The sequence below is a fragment of the Myotis yumanensis genome, unplaced genomic scaffold, assembly GCF_028538775.1.
Source record: "Myotis yumanensis isolate MYYU_CA2020_CCGP unplaced genomic scaffold, mMyoYum1.0.hap1 SCAF_3, whole genome shotgun sequence".
In the NCBI taxonomy this organism is placed as follows: domain Eukaryota; kingdom Metazoa; phylum Chordata; class Mammalia; order Chiroptera; family Vespertilionidae; genus Myotis; species Myotis yumanensis.
The window spans coordinates 107,444,774-107,461,990 of NW_027223754.1; positions in this window are offsets into that span (position 1 = coordinate 107,444,774).

Here is a 17,217-nt window from a genome sequence, read left to right on the forward strand (position 1 = left end):
AGCTAAAGCAAAGACTGGACATTACACCAGGAGACAAATGACATAATAATAATATCACAATAATTCCTTAATCTAGATATCAAATTCTCATTGGGACATGAATCATCCTTATTTTATAATTCTATACAGAGCAATTGAAGGGAGGTTAGTTCATTTAGACTTGATTCTGGCTAGCTCAGCATCTGATTCTGGCTCAGACTGAGCAGTTAGCCTTGGTAAAGCAACTTACTGTCTTAGGACTTGTTTTTTAATCTGCAAACATGACACTATTACTTCAAAAGAGTAAACAAACACTGAGCATACATGTGTTAACCAACTGTGCTAAAAATATATTATTTTATTTATTCTTTCCAAATACCCTATAAGGTAGGTAATACTAACCTTCCCATGTATACATAAGGTAGATTGCAGATCAGAGGGCGGCAGGCACGGCTTCACAGGATGCCCTGGGTGCCACCATGCTTGTGGCCCCGCCCCTCCCTTCACGATAGCAGATCAGAGGGCTACAGGCACGGCTGCACCCTGGGCCTGCACCCAGTGCCCAAGATGCTGCCGTGCCTGCTGCCCCGCATGGCAGATCAGAGGACCGCAGGCAGGCTGCACCCTGGGCCTGCACCCGGTGCTCAGGGTGCTGCCATGCCTGCTAACCCCCCCCTCCCTTCATGATCACATATCCAGGGGCCACAGGCACGGCTTCACCCTGGGCCTGCACCCTGTGCCCAGGGTGCTGCCATGCCTGCTGCTCCACCCCTCCCTTCTCCATTGCAGATCCGGGGGCTGCAGGCACGGCTGCACCCGGTGCCCAGGATGCTGCCATGTCTGCTGCCCAGCCCCTCCCTTCGTGATCGCATATCCGGCCACAGGCACTGCTGCACCTGGTCCCCTGGGTGCAGCCTGCCTGGCCCCACCTCTCCCTTCAAGATCGCAAATCAGGGGACTGCAGGCTAGTTGGCATTCCTGGCCCCTGTGGTCCTGCACCCTGGCTCTCTCTTCCTCCGCACCCCTGACGGGGTGTCGCCTGGCCTGCTGGGCTTTCTGATGGTGATCACTGGCTGGGGGGCAGGCAAAGGCAGCCCACAGGGGTCTTCTATAACTCTTTTTAAGGTGACCCGGTTTTCTACAATAAGGACAGCATCCTCTACAGGAGTTTCCCAGCAGACCCTATTTAGTAATTCTGTTGTTCTGCTCCCAGAAAGCAATTCTGGAGAAAGTTGGAGAAGTCTTTAGGTAGATTCCTTAATTCTGTTCTAGTACAAGGAATGTATACAATTGCTGATTCCCCTATTCCTGAGACCTGGTTTTCTATTCTGAGTGCAATTTACCTGGACTCTTTCCTAAAAGCCTCCACTTTCCAATGAAGTTTTGGCCATTGGAGGCATAATTTCTCACATTTATTTTAATTTTATTTTGAGATCTGTAGAATTTGGACAAATTTCTAGACATATTAGGTAGTGGTTTGAAGTGTGCTGCTTGTGAGTTGAGTTCCAAGGAGCTGTCACCTCTGGAGTCATCTTAATGCCTCTTATGTGTCTCAGTTGCTCTTCCCAGCTGCCCAGTACAGCCATGAGGACGTAGAGTGCTAGGTAGGTAACCAATGTTTATGTGCACATCACCAGATGAGTCAATTATTTAATTACGATTGAATTGGAATTCTCTATGGAGTTCCTGCACATCATGGGAGATACCCCCTGACAACTCCAAAATATTCTTCATCACCTAAGAATACCTGAGATTCAAGCTGGAGGGAGGCAGTACCCCTTATCTTTGGAGCCAAACAAGTTCAGGTTCTCATTTATCCAGCAAAAGGTTTTGTTCCAACCCTCAGAAAGCAGTTCCAATTGAAAAGCCAAAGTTGAAAATCAGCCACCATATTTTTCCTGTTCTTAGTTATCTCAACCCTTATCTTTAGCCTAGATTCTCCGAACCCTTAAACTTTAGCTCTACCTTGAGAATTAAAAACAAAAAGAAAAACAACAGCTCAAAGAAAGTCAGCCTCTTATTTTAAAACAGGGACGTCTGGAATTCCAAGGAATCTCACCCAAGCTTACCTGATGCAAAGTCAAGAGCTGGTGGGCTGCAATGGGCCCTTGCTGGTACCAAGCATGGGCCTACATCTACAAGATGGTCCTGGGTGGAGGTCTCTGAAATCCTACCACACTCTGCCACAATAAGACACTCTGAGTGACAATCTGAGTCATCACCATAATGTTGGTAGTAGTGAGAATAGCACATGGAGTTATACCATTGGGGTATGACCAGACCTCAGTTCAACAACATAGGTAATTGATTTTTGGCTAGGAAAGAATTGAAAATCAATACTAAAACTATAAGAGGAAGTTTACTTAGAAAGTCACAGAGATAGAAGAATGGTAGAAGAAATGGGTTAGGGAAACAAGTTACAGAGTTAAAAAAAATGTGGGGGCTTGTAGCTTGGCAGAGAGAAGGGTAATGGTAACATGTCTTGGGGAAGAGGAGAAGGAGAAAGGTGCAAGAATGCTCCAAGGAGAGATAGCACCTGAAATATCTTTTAATATTTTAAAAAATAATTGTAATCTATGATGCTTTGAAAACCTCTCAGTTGCATGGCTTCCAAGTTGCTCACTCCAACCCTACAAAAGATCTGATACACAGAAGATGGAGAAGCCAAAAAGGGAGGAAAGAGGGGAAAATAGGAAGGAAGGAAGGAAGGAAGGAAGGAAGGAAGGAAGGAAGGAAGGAAGGAAAGAAGGAAGGAAGGAAGAAAAGAAAGAGAGAGAGAGAGAGAGAGAGAGAGAGAGAGAGAGAAAGAAAGAAAGAAAGAAAGAAAGAAAGAAAGAAAGAAAGAAAGAAAGAAAGAAAGAAAGAAAGAAAGAAAGGAAGGAAGGCTCATTTATGTAATATACCAGTGGTTTGATGAGTGACCTAAAGCATCCACAGAAACATCAATTATTTGTGGAACCAAGACCAAAGAGCAAGGGTGGATTGTATACACCTACCAACCTGTAGCACAAGTGCAAGTCTCACAAACAGATGGGAAAAATGGTTTGCTGTTCACATAGCAGTGAGCTGTATTATGCCACTGCACAGCTTGTTCCAAAGTTGATGTTTTCTCTGGTCTTCCTGCCAAGAAAGCAGAGATGTTCTAGACAAGCCTCTGTCAAGGTCAGCTGAGGCAGCCTGGCCAGGCAAAAGTCAAGGACACACATGGCTCCTGTCCTGCAGTGCTCAACTGTGAGGAATGGTAAGGTTGGAGTGCCAAGTTCCAGACTTCCAACTCTAGCACTATCTCCACCAGGTGAGGGGTCAACAAGGTCAATCAACCTGTAGACATATGGCTGTATCTCCAACTACTTTCCATGTTATCAGAATCTGGAATCATACTGGCCAGAGCTGCAGTACTAAATTCATTCTAAGTTTAGTGTTCAATATTACTGTGGGTCTATATACAACCTCCTAAAGGTCTGTATTTCATCTGCCTCCACCCAAGGCAGAATTACTCATGTGTAGGATTAACCTGGCAACCTAGTTCAATTTCTATATTAGTCCCACAAATGGGACATGAAGAACACTGAGAAATCTAGACATTTTTCTAAAAACCTTTAAATGGAAAAAAAGAACATTCTTTTCCTCACCATCTTCCTGAAATCATCTATCTTTACTGCTGTTAGAAAGATATTAGTTCCTATGTATTGAAAAATGGCTCTAAGTACCTATACATGATCATGATGTGACAAAGGTTGATGGATATATGCCTTTTACTTGGCTTCCTAGAATTTCTTAAAAATTAAATACAGGATGCTAGGATCTGGAAATATACTTAGTGTCTTATATTTCCCCACATATTGTTTTCTAGAGCTCCTATAACAAATTATCACAAACTTAGTGGCTTAAAACTATAGAAATCTATTATCTCATAGTTCTGGAAACCAAGTAGTAAATCAAGGTGTTGGCAGGGCCAAACTCCCTCTGAAAACTCTGTGGTGGACCCTTCCTGACTCTTCCAGTTTCTGGTTGCTCCAGGCTTTGTTTGACTTATAGATACATCATTCCACTCTGCCTCTTCACATGGCCTTCTCCCCTTTGTCTCTGTGTTTTCTTCTTTTCTGTCTCTTATTTGAACATTCACCACTAGTTTTAGAACCCTCCCTAATCCATGAAGATCCCATCTTGAGATCTTTACTTTAACTATATCTGCAAAGAACTTATCCTATATAATAAAAGGCTAATATGCAAATCGACTGACCACCAGGGAGCAGATGCTCAATGTAAGAGGGAGCATTACAGGGGGGAGCACCACCCAGTCAGAAGTTGGGCTCATGGCTGGCAAGCACAGCGGTGGTGGCGGGAGTCTCTCCCGTCTCCACAGCAGTCAGACATCTCCTGAGGCCTCCCAGATTGCAAGAGGGTGCAGGCCGGGCTGAGGGATTCCCCCAAGTGCATAACTTTTGTGCACTGGCCCTCTAGTTCTAAATAAAGTCACATTCTGATGTTCTGGGTGGACATATTTGGGAGGATTGACACTAGTCCCTTAGTGTTATGTGACCATGGCAAAATCATGAAGTTACAATGACATAGAGGATTTTTAGTTAAAAACGTAATTATTTGAAATAAATATTTCAAACATCAAGAAAATATTATAACAGACACTTATATACTCACATATTAGATAACAGAAGTGTTAGTTTTTTCCATGTTTATTTATTACATATTATTTTTTGTAAATGAGATGTTTTCCCTGTGGCTGGTGTGGCTCAGTTGGTTGAGCATTGTCCCATGCACTGAGAGGTCACCAAGCCAATTATTGGTCAGGGCACATCCCTAATAGGGGGGTATGCAGGAGGCAGACAATCTGTGTTTCATTCTCTCTCTCCCTCTCCCTCTAAAAAAGCAATAAAAACATGTTGAAAAATGAAGATATATAAAAATGAGAAATTATTGACATAACAACTCTCCAACACATTCCCTGTCCAAATAAAATTATTTTTCCTGGAGTATGTTTACATTTACTGCAATTTGTTTTCATTAATCATTATTTATTAATTAATCACTTGTATTATATATAACTAAAATAAAAATAATACATATATAGGATATACGAACTTAGTTTACTTATTTTAATTACTTCTAGAATTGGAAGTAGCTTCTCTGAACCTATATGCCTTTGCTACCCCCAATATTGTGATAACTAAACAAGATAATTGTGTGAATGATCTACATACACAGTATAGTCTACACAATCATAAGGTAAGATATTCCTTATCTTTTAAAATATCCACCTCTTGCCCAGCCAGTGTTGCTCAATGGTTGAGTGTCAACCCACACACCAAAAGGTCACAGGTTTGGTTGTTTGCCCCGACCTGCAGGGCACGCTTCGTGGGTACACCGCACCAAATCCTGCAAAGGAATGAGAGGATAGGAGACGCGAAGAAATGGAGGCAAGACAAAGTTCTGATCAAGCCTCAGTTTTATTCTTTACAGCGAGTGGTATTTATGTTGTTTCTAGAGGAAGCGGGTGGGCAAAAGGAAGTCGTTAAGGATCTAACAGGCTTTGGAATGTCGCAGCTTATCAGTGGAGATGTAGCTTGCTTTGTGCTTAGGGTGAGGGTATGTTATCTTTTAACTCCAGGCTAAATCGCAAGGTTAACTTTTAACTCCAGGCCAAACCGGGAGTTGGCTTGGAGGAGCCAGAAACCTCTTGTTGTAAGCTGGAGATGTATATGTGATTTATAATGGCTCCCAACAATTCCTCCCTTACCATTTAGTTAAGGGTGGGCATTAACCGACTGGGGGAGTAGTGACCTGGTTCCTCCCATGAGATCAGCAGATCTCACCTCTGGTGGCTCTTGGTATCTTTTGGGGACGAGAGGCAGAGCCAACAATTATATATGTATGGATACCAACCTCTATGCAAACCAGGTGTGCTCACAGAGAAATCCAGAGGCGGTCGAGAAAATTTTGATTTTCTGTTTTGACCTTCCCTTGCAGTGCTTTGCCCTGCACCCAGACGGTGCCCATACCATACCTCTATATAGAGTGTAGGTAAGCATTCCTCTGGCTTTATGCTGTCCCCGTGGGGAGGGAGCTCTGGCAATCACAATCACATTCTCGGTCTATAGTAGTTAAACGGTGGTAGTGAACCTGAATGGGTTTGGCCAGGATGCTATCAATTTGCTGTTTGACAAAACTTGTCAGTTTCTTAAAAGCCCATGGACCAAAGGTTAAAATTAACAGTAAGCTGACAAGGGGGCCAAGTGCAGGAAGCAGGTAGGGGAGTAGGCCATTGAGTCCGCTCCAAAGGGGGTTTTCGAACAGCTCTCTTCGCCTTTTCACCAGGTCTTCCTGGAGTTTTCTTATCTTGTCTCAGACGATTCCAGATTTGTTGGCATAAAAACAGCAGCGTTCCTGTAGGGCTAAACATATTCCTCCCTGCTCTGCTATAAGTAAATCTAATCCTCTTCTATTTTGTAAAACTACTTCTGCTAGGGAGTCAATTTGGTCTTGGAGATCATTGATAGTACCTGAAAGAGCCTGAACATCAATTAACTGATTAGATAATTTATTATAGGTATGTAATGCGGTTCCTAATCCAGCTGTGCCAGTGGCCACAGCTCCAGAGACTCCCAGTCCTATAAGTAAAGGAATAAATTGGACAGCCCGCTTACTGCGTCCAGCAATGTAATCAAGGCTGGGTAGGGGGACAGGTTCTCCCCCTGGAATAATATCAATGTCAGGGAGAATACTAGCCTGAACACATAATCCTGTCCAGTTTAAAGGTAGAGCTGTATAGGCCATATTACCTCCACATACAAACACTCGTCCAGGAGCAGGGCAAAGGGAGGAACTGTGATTGTGAACGGGAGAGCAGTTAACAAAGCTAACGAAGCCTACATCTAGATCATAACTATTATTCTGGGGGAGTTTTTGTAGACATGAGGAAAAGTTGAATGCAACAGGTTGAGTTCTAAAGGGCAAACTGAGGGTACAATTATTATTAGAAGTGATGTTACTGATGTCATCTGGAATAACAAGGGGCATAGGTGTACCTAGGGTCATGCATAGCCAACAGTTTTCTGCAAGGGATGGATTGGAGGCATTTAAAGCACGGAGTGTGGCTTCTAAGATATCAGAGGTTTGGGTGTCTAGATCTACTCCTTGTGATTTAGGTAAGGCTAAAGGGTGATAGTGGAGGGGAGGATACATGTTTCTAATGAATTCTTCAATTTGGTTCTGAACTAGGGCTTCCCTGACTCTGTCAGAATTTATAGTATGATAGGCAGCTTTCTCATTTGATGACCCATCAGTAAAAACAGTTAAAGCTCCAGGAATTGGTTCCTGCGTAGTATTTTTTGGTATAATGATGGAGGTCTTATATAAAAATTGTAAAAGTTTATCTTTTAATAGGTGACAACTAAGTTCCCCTGAATATCCATTTAACCCAATTTGCCAATTTTAAGTCAGTTTGAAATAGCATTTATTCTTTTAACTTTACTTGTCCTAAGTTATGGACAGTAAATGACCTTAATTAAATTTCTGGTATTAGTTTTTGGGTAAATTTACATAAACTTTGTTTAAGGAGACAAAACACAAATTATTTAATTTAGCTTTTGAGGCCCAATATATTGATTTTTAATTTTAGTTAGGCATCTGAAGGAAACCTTTTTATTTCCTTCCAGACAGCTTTCTTTCTCACACAAGCAACAAATGTAACAAGTAAATTTAGTATTTAGTAAACTTTTGATTCACTAGGGCCAAATGCTGCCCCACCTCCAGCCTAATTTAATATGCAGCGGTGAGGAGCTTTTGTTATTTTAAATGACATCTCAGAATTCTACTGCTGTATTTTAAGAAATATTAAACAAAATTACTTGTTTTGCCCTTTCTTAGAGGCAAAAACCTAAAATATATTTATTAATTTATATTTGATAAAGCTTTCCATGTGATTTCAAGTATATTAAATTGGCTTTATTAAAAAACCTTTAAGAAGAGAGAATAAACTTTTGAAAACATTTCAGGGCCCATGAAATGTCCCAAAGTCATTCCTTGGTTATAGTTTTGAAATCCAACTTGAAAGACCATCAAATATATACGTATATATATGATTTAAAAATTATATACCTTTTATAATTATTAAGAGATCAATTAAATTAAAACTGATCTTTGTATATAAAATTTCTGTTGGGATCACAGAATTTATCCTCTTTTTTAATCAGATCAATGAGTAACATATTTTGAATTCTAATTATTTCAGAGAAAGCACAAGATTTTCTTAAAAATAAATTTGTCTACGTTAGGCATTTAGTTACCACAATTATAATTTTTCCCAATTTGATTTAACTAGAACTTTTTAGCTGGCAAGTCAAATATTTAGTATTTCTCAATCAGTAACATTTTTAGGAATAAACTTCAAAAAATGCAGGACATAATCAACCAACAGACTTAATTCTGTTCTTTAGATTTTGTACGAAATACACTTAGATCTAATTTAATTCAGTATCATGTCACTTCAAGATACCTAGGTATAAACTCCAAGGTCTTAAATTTCACAGCAGATTTGGAAAACCACACTTGAGGCTGGCGAGGCAGGCCTGGCCCCAGCCTTTGATTTTAAAACGACCATAATTTTTCCTCTGGGGAAGGCCAACAAACAAGGTTGTAGATACATTGCTTCCTGCCCCTTGCTAGTCGGTGGGAAGTTTCAATATTGGCCTGGGGGAGGAAGGGGGGGGCTGTTTTCCCTGGAAGAGTAAATTGACCACATTCTTTAAGAATTTGCTACATGTGGGAAGCAACTAGCCCCTTTTCTCATTAGAAATGTTTTGGCCAGCCTTTTCAATTAACAAAGGGCCGGTTTTTTACCGGGCTACTTAGATTTTTATAATTAATATAGATCAATAATTCTTGAGATTCAAATCTGGATTATTATTTTAAGGCAGTTATTTTGGTAACTTTTCTATAACAGACAATTTTACTAAATTTCTTTGAGGCTTTTAAGATTAACTTTGGAACAGGCTTTATTAACATTTCAAAAATCACTTTATTATGAAAAGATAACAATCTTGTTGCTAGAAAAAGCCTGCATTTCTCCCCTGGGTCAAATACACCATTTTTCTTAGGAAATAATCAGTCTTGGGTTTTATTCTGTACATTTGTAAAGAGATTTTTAGCTCAAAACTCTATCTAAATGTCCAAAATCGGATGATGCGCGCTTTTAGTTCCAAGCCAGTTTTTCTCTTTACACATTAACAGAAATCCCAGATGCATTTTCTAAATTTTGTAAAACTTTTTTAATTACGAGAAGGAGATTTTAAATTTGAATACTGGGGAGGAGGCGTCCATATAGGATCTCCATGTGTTCCTTTTTTCTTTCCCCTATTCATCCTGCTTTGGGGGAAGTTTTAGCAAATGACTTAGATGGCGTATTTGTTCCCAAAGTCATGCTTAATAGAAGAAGATATTTTAAATTTTTTCCTATTTTGCTTTCTAAAGTCATGGTTAACACCCAAGGTTATCTTAGCCAAAGTTTGGTTGTCATAAGATGTTCTAAAGTAAAGAAGCCTTTTAAATCTTTCTTTTTAACCCTAAATCTTCGTGCTCTGAGGGACTCCCTGAGTCCTTCAAGAAGCCTTTTGAATCTTTCTAACCCTAAATCCTCGCACCTTGAGGGACTCCCTGAGTCCTGTAAGAAGCCTTTTGAATCTTTTTAACCCTAAATCCTCGCACCTTGAGGGACTCCCTGAGTCCTGTAAGAAGCCTTTTAAATCTTTCTTTTTAACCATAAATCTTCGCGCCTTGAGGGACTCCCTGAGTCCTTTAAGAAACAGCTCATGAGAACTCAAAGCCTGACCCATGTCTTAGCCTCTTCCACATAAGCCTCCGGGACGTATAAACCCCGTACCAGGTCAGCCCAGGAGTTGACAAGGAGACAAACCAGCGAGGAAGATGCCAACCGTCACCTCAAAGGAGAGGCCCCTGTCCACATGTCATAGGTCTGGATGTTGTCCCCATTTTCTCAGAAAGACCACTAAGACAAGGTGAACGCAGGGTTTTTGGAAGGAGTCAACCATGTGGAACGAAACCAAGGGACAAGCCTGAGTGATTCGGAGTTCTCTCCACCGAAATCGGGTACCTTTCACTCTTCCCCGAAACAACAAGAGAGTGCTCAAAGTGGACTAGAGGCAGGAGACAAGGGGGGAGGCAATGAGGGAAGAGAATGCCTATCCAAAATGAATACGTTCACTTACCAAAGCAACAGGTCTGACTCGCAAAGCGGGTAAGCAAAGCGGCGACCAGGAAAAAAGCAGGCTGACTCACAGGGCGATCCCAGTGGCGCCAAAGGGGGTCCGGCCGGACAAGAGTGAACGTTCCTGAGGAGGATTGGAGAGCGGAGACCACGGCTGGGCTCCAGTTATGCCCCGACCTGCAGGGCACGCTTCGTGGGTACACCGCACCAAATCCTGCAAAGGAATGAGAGGATAGGAGACGCGAAGAAATGGAGGCAAGACAAAGTTCTGATCAAGCCTCAGTTTTATTCTTTACAGCGAGTGGTATTTATGTTGTTTCTAGAGGAAGCGGGTGGGCAAAAGGAAGTCGTTAAGGATCTAACAGGCTTTGGAATGTCGCAGCTTATCAGTGGAGATGTAGCTTGCTTTGTGCTTAGGGTGAGGGTATGTTATCTTTTAACTCCAGGCTAAATCGCAAGGTTAACTTTTAACTCCAGGCCAAACCGGGAGTTGGCTTGGAGGAGCCAGAAACCTCTTGTTGTAAGCTGGAGATGTATATGTGATTTATAATGGCTCCCAACAGTTGTTGGTTGCAGGCTCGATTCCTGGTGAGAGCTGTGCAGGAGGCAGCTGGTTGATGCTTCTTTCTCATCAATGTTTCTGTCTCTCTCTCCCTCTCCCTTTCTCTCTCTCTGAAATCAATAAAAACATATTTAAAATATCCATCCCCTGTATTGCTGAGCTACAATTCAGTAAGACTATTGCTGTTGTATCAAAATCATTTAGATATTGTTTCAAAAAATAGTGATCATACCTCCTTTGATTTATAAGTAGACCTTTATGAAAAGCCTTTACATTGATATTGACAGGTCTTATTTTAGCTCAAAATACTATAGAAAATTCAGTAACCTCATTTTACCATCATGTCCAAAAAAAATCCACCTAATTTCTGAGTTATTTTTACTGGACTGGAGATAGTGACAAAGACTGATAGCTTTTGTCATGCTATAGCCAACTATAAGTGTCATTTCTGCAAAGCTCCTGTATCCTATCCCACAATACAATATAAGTGAGAAAATGCAGCTAACTTCTTTACAAATAGTTTTATTGTTTGGGAGTTTGAGATTGTGTAGCCCAGGTAGGCTCTAGTTTCCATCTGACTTTAAGTTTCTTTATGCCAGAAATACTTGGTGTATTTTATCACAATCTTTAAGACTTTAATATTGTCTTGGACTTCTGGTTGATAAAGAAAGAGGTGCTTTGCTGTTTCACTACTATTTATTATATAGATTTATTATGTTTAGATTACTACTTATAAATGCTTAAGACTAAATAAGACCATATGACCAAAGGTAAAAATAACAAGAGAGTGGTTGTTGGGAGGGCATAAAAATAGCATAGTATAGAGAATGGTTGGAAATGCTAGGTTCAAGAAAAATCATTTCACAAGCCCCACAATTACTTCTACACTTTCTGACAGCAAAAGTAAAGAAGAAAATTAAATGTACATAGTTTGAGTTATTTAATAAATGATAGCCTACTAATTATAGAAAAGATAAGCTTTTCCTGGAACAATAAGTGCTCAATAAATATCACTTGATTAAATATAAAACAATCTTTGGCATAGGTTTAATAAGTTTTGGAGTTAACAGCAACAAATTCATGTTCATTGTTATATTGATCTTCAATACAAAGCAAGAGTGTATGGTTGAACGGTAGTTCTGTAAAGGCTTTTCCAAAGTAATCAACTCCATGAAAGTGACTTTCTGATACTCTTATGTGATATAAAGATGGAGATTTGACTCATACTTTTCCCTTTGAATGTTTATTTCCTTAGTTTAATTTTTCACAAAGCATGGAAAGCCAAAAAGTGATTGGAGTATATGTATTTTGTATTGTTAATCAAAAGAACAGCCAAAGCTTGAGATGCCAAAGGTGTTGACAAGCTGATGTAAACCAAGGTAACTTGCTCATATTCTAGTCATATTTACAGACTTTGGCAGAATTCATAATCTCCCCAAACAACCATTTTAGATCTGCTTAACTGTATCTATAAGCCACATCCCTTAAACCCCCAAACTATATGCGATGGATGTGGAATGAGTCAAGGTCAGAGAGGCTCTAAAGAGTTACCAAGTATTCTTTTCTACTGACAGTAACTATGACCTTGGAAAGAATTGCTTGCAGACATGTCCATTGGGATGATAAGCTGCACATTCCATCATCTCCATATACCTAGATGAGTGAATTTGTTGAGTATGTTGTTTAGTACTAAAAAGTCTCTGCTAATATCAACTACTTTGTTTTGATCAGCAATTTATTTTTAACTTTTCCTCATGACAGGATTGGTGAATATATTCAATTATTTTTTTAAATTGGGCTTGAAATGTAATGATAAGATAAAGTTATCAGCAAAGAGAGGAGTATTATATTTTTATTAATTTTGAAGTATACTTACTCATTTATTTGACAAAGATTTATTGCATGTCTACTATGTGTCAAGAACCATGCTCAGACCTGCAGATAAAAGATGAAAAATATATAGTGCCTGCTGTCAGGAGGTTTCAGATGATTGAAATGTAGTGTCAAAAAGGCTAAGAAAAATATAATAAACCAGTCGAAGGGCACCTTAACTAATCAGAGACTAGGGATGGTTGGTCAGAGGAAGCATTCTTGAGAAGTTAATTCCCTGGACTTGAAAAAAAAAAAAGAGGGCAGAATAGGTAAAGGAAGGTGATGAAAGAGCATGGTTAATTAAGAGAATTAAGTTGTCTCCATTTGAATTTACTGCCCAGAGGCAGCCAGATCTGTTTGTTTGTTTGTGGTTTTTTTTGAATAGAATACACGCTATTTCTTTGACCTCCAAAAATCCAAGGTAAATATATAGTTTTAGATTTTCTTAGGTTGGTGATGTTCTTAGGAGAATGGCAAAATAAAAAACTCTGAAGCTCAGACCTCAAGTAATTTTCACAGATAAAGCTTCAAAAATCATATACTGACAACTAAAAATAAATCTCAAAGCAGGAAAAAATCTAGTATGTGTTAAAGCCAACAGTAACAACATTAAATGGAATCAGACTAACATAGGTTGTTATTATTAAATTATGAGATATAAATACAAAATATGTTCAAGAATATAATATACAACAGAGACTATAAAAACTAAAAAAGGAGTTAAATAATATTAAAACGACCAATTAAAAAAAATACAACTTGCAGAAAAAAATCACAATAAATATTAAAACTTAATGTATCATGTCTAATCAACAGATTAGACACAGCTAAAAAAATAGTGAATTGAAAAAAAATAGTTTTTAAAACACTCCCCAAAATGTAAAACCAAAAAATGTAACAGGAACAGAAATGTTTATAGACATGGAAGACAAAGTGGAAAGATATATACCTCATCAGAGTTCCAGAAGACATAATAGAAAATATTAAATAAAATATTAAAGTTATTAGGTGAACATTTCTAATATGTAAATAATAACAATAAGACAACATAAGAAAAAAAGAAGGAAGAGGAACTTTACAATAAGAAAGCACATACCATAATTAAACAAAAGGGAACATTTGAAAAGCATCAGAATAAAAACAAATGATGCATGAATGGGTGATCATTAGATGAGCACCAGAGTTCTGAACTGCCGGGAGCCGGTCCATCCTTGCTGCTTGACACAGTCGCTGCAGAGAAGAAACGTCTGCACAGCATATGTTTCAAGGGACCTGGCGTATGTGGCATACTGTTCTTAATATGTTTGCTCCCTTTAGCACTATGTGTTTTAACCAAGGTCACCTCTCCGAGAAAGGTTGTTTTCCCAGGTAGGGATTTTTCCCTGAAGTTAAGGAGGGGATAAAACCTCTTAACTAAGTGCCAGGCGGGTAGTTAATCACTTTAACTACAAACAATCATGCTTGAGCTACATAATCTTTACTCCCTGGAATGGAGATAAGAAACGCCCTAACCTTTGTAATAGAAATTGACAGGATTAAAATCGGCTGGTATAAATACGGATGTAACAAGACAATAAACATCAGCTCCTCATCAGCTCCTCATCAGCTCCTCATCAGCTCCTCATCAGCTCCTCATCAGATCCTAACCAGAACCTAGCCAGAGAACATGGCAAAAGATCCTGGACAGAACCTGGCTACAGAACTTCACTGGAGAACCTAGACAGAACATGGCAAAAGAACCTGGATAGAACCTCGCTAAAGAACCTGGTGACTGAACCTGGCTGGAGAACCTGGAGAACCTGGCTGGAGAACCTAGCGAGAGAACATGGCACCAGAACTTGGTTGGAGTTCCTAACCAGAACTTCGCTGGAGATCCTGGAGGGAGAACCTCGCTATGCTGATGAACTGAAACCAGTTTCCATGTCATTCATTCTTCGCCGACTCCGTCCACACCTTTGGGGATCCCTGGACCCGCTGGGGTTGGACCCCAGCACTGAACAATGTAAATCAGAAAACAATGACATGATATTCTTAATATGCTATGAGGAGTGAAGATCCAAAATGGCTGCTGACTGGACGGCAGGCTGCATGGTAGTGTGTGAGTGACAGAATGAAAGTAAAGTGCGTGGAGGTGCAGGGAGTGTCTGTATCTGTGAGTGAGGGACAGCTATATTCCAAGGGACTGTTGAGGACTGGCAGACCAGTCCCCCCCTGACCAGGCAGCCTCTGCTGCTGCTAAAATCTCTCCTGAAGTGGCCGGCTCTGCCACAGAGACAGTGCCATCTTAAAGGGGAGACCGGCTGTGATCAGGAGACTGACTGTGATCAGAACCCCAACCTTACCTTCAACCAGGGAGACCTCGGATACCTCCCAGGACCTTACAACCACAACGCCCAGGGACCAGCTACCTCAGCTGTGAACCCCGAAACTGTGGAACTCTAGCTTCCCCTGACCACAGGTATCTGGGAGGTCTGTTCAGGGGGAGACAAAGTGGCGCCAAAAGCATGGATGGGCCCTGCACCTTCTCACAGAGCAGATAGAAGGAACAGCTGAATTGAATAACATCCACCCAGAATTAGCGAATTAAACACAGTTGGTGAGGCAATCTGTGGATGCAAAGGTCAGATATCACCTAGAGCAGTGGTCGGCAAACTGCGGCTTGTGAGCCACATGCGACTCTTTGGCCCCTTGAGTGTGGCTCTTCCACAAAATACTGACTTCTGCGCATGGGCCACAAAGTTTCAATTGCACTGTACATGCGTGCCCGCATGTGGTATTTTGTGGAAGAGTCACACTCAAGGGGCCAAAGAACCACATGTGGCTCACGAGCCGCAGTCTGCCCACCACTGGCCTAGAGAAAGCTCTGCCTCCTCAGATTCATCTGGGTGTTTGTTGTTTGGATGTTTGTTGTTTGCATTTTTTGGATTAGTTGTTGTTTGTAGTTGGCATTCATCTCTGGGTGTTTGTTGTTTGCATTTTTTTGATTAGTTGCTGTGTTATTGGAGTTTTCTCCCCATATACATATATTTTCCCCTTCTTTTTTCTTCTCTTTCTTTTCTCTTTTACATTTTTTCCTTTTCTCAATATCATTTTTGCACTCTTTTCTATTTCCTAATTCTCTTTTCTCTGGTAGTCACCTTTAATTGGGGGGGGGTGGTGGTGGTATTAGTATCATGAATACATTAGTGTTTGGTGCCCTGTGCATTGTGTCTTATTGTTCTGTATTTTGTGCCTTTAAGTCAACACAGGAGAGAGAGAGCTACATAACCAGTCACGCTGAGAGAAGTGATCATGGGGAGATAAAAGAAACAGCCCGCATATGAAAGAAAAAGAAGAATCACCAGAAAAAGAAGTAAATGAAATGGAGGCAAGCAATATGACAGAGAAAGAATTCAGAGCAATGGTCATAAGGTTGCTGAAATGGATGGAAGACAAATTCAACAATATGTGTAAGAACTAAGAGGAAATGAAGAAGAACCAAGAAGAAATGAAAAATGACATCTCTGCAATAAAGAATTCAATAGAAAGCATCAACAGTAGACTAGAAGAAGCGGAGGACCACGTCAGAGAGCTAGAAGACAAGGTAGGAAAAAAATACCCAAGCAGAGCCACATGTAGAAAAAAAACTTAAAAAACAGGAGGAGAGGCTAAGGGAACTTTGGACAACATGAAACGAAACAACATCCACATAATAAGGGTGTCAGAAAGAGAGGAAACTGAGCAAGGAATAGAAAACCTGTTTGAAAAAATGAGAAAAAACTTCCCTGATATCGGGAAGAAAAAACTCACACAAGTCCAAGAAGCTCACAGAGTCCCAAACAAGATGAACCCCAAAAGAATGATGCCGAGGCACATTATAATTAAATTGGCAAACACCAACAACAAAGTAAGAATCTTAAAGGCTGCTAGAGAGAGACAGAAAGTTACCTACAACCTATCTCCCATCAGGCTATTGACTGATTTGTTAACAGAAACACATCAAACCAGAAGGGAATGGCATGAAACATACAAGGTCATGCAAAGCAAGGGCCTAAATTCAAGAATACTGTACTCAGCAGAAGCTATAAATCAAAGTTGAGGGTGTAATCAGAAGCTTCACGAACAAAAAAGGACCAAGGGTGTTTATTATCACCAAACCATCAATGCAAGAAATGCTAAAGGGTCTGCTGTAAAAAGAAGAAATAGGAAGGAAAGAAGGAACACAGGCATAAAAAAATGGTGACAAACAAGTACCTATCAATAGTAACTTAAACCAAAAATGGATTAAATGCCCCAATCAAAAGACACAGGGTAGCTAAATGGATAAGAAAACATAACCCAGATATCTGCTGTCTATAGGAAACCCACCTCAGAACAAAGGACTCAGAAAGATTGATGGTAAAGGGATGGAAAAAGGTTTTTCAGATGAATGGAAATAAAAAAAAGCTGGGGTAGCAATACTTATATCTGACAAATTAGACCTCAAACTGAAGGCCATTAAAAGAGATAAGGAAGGCCACTTCATAATACTAAAGGAAGCAATTCAACAAGAAGATATAACTCTGGTACACATATATGCACACAA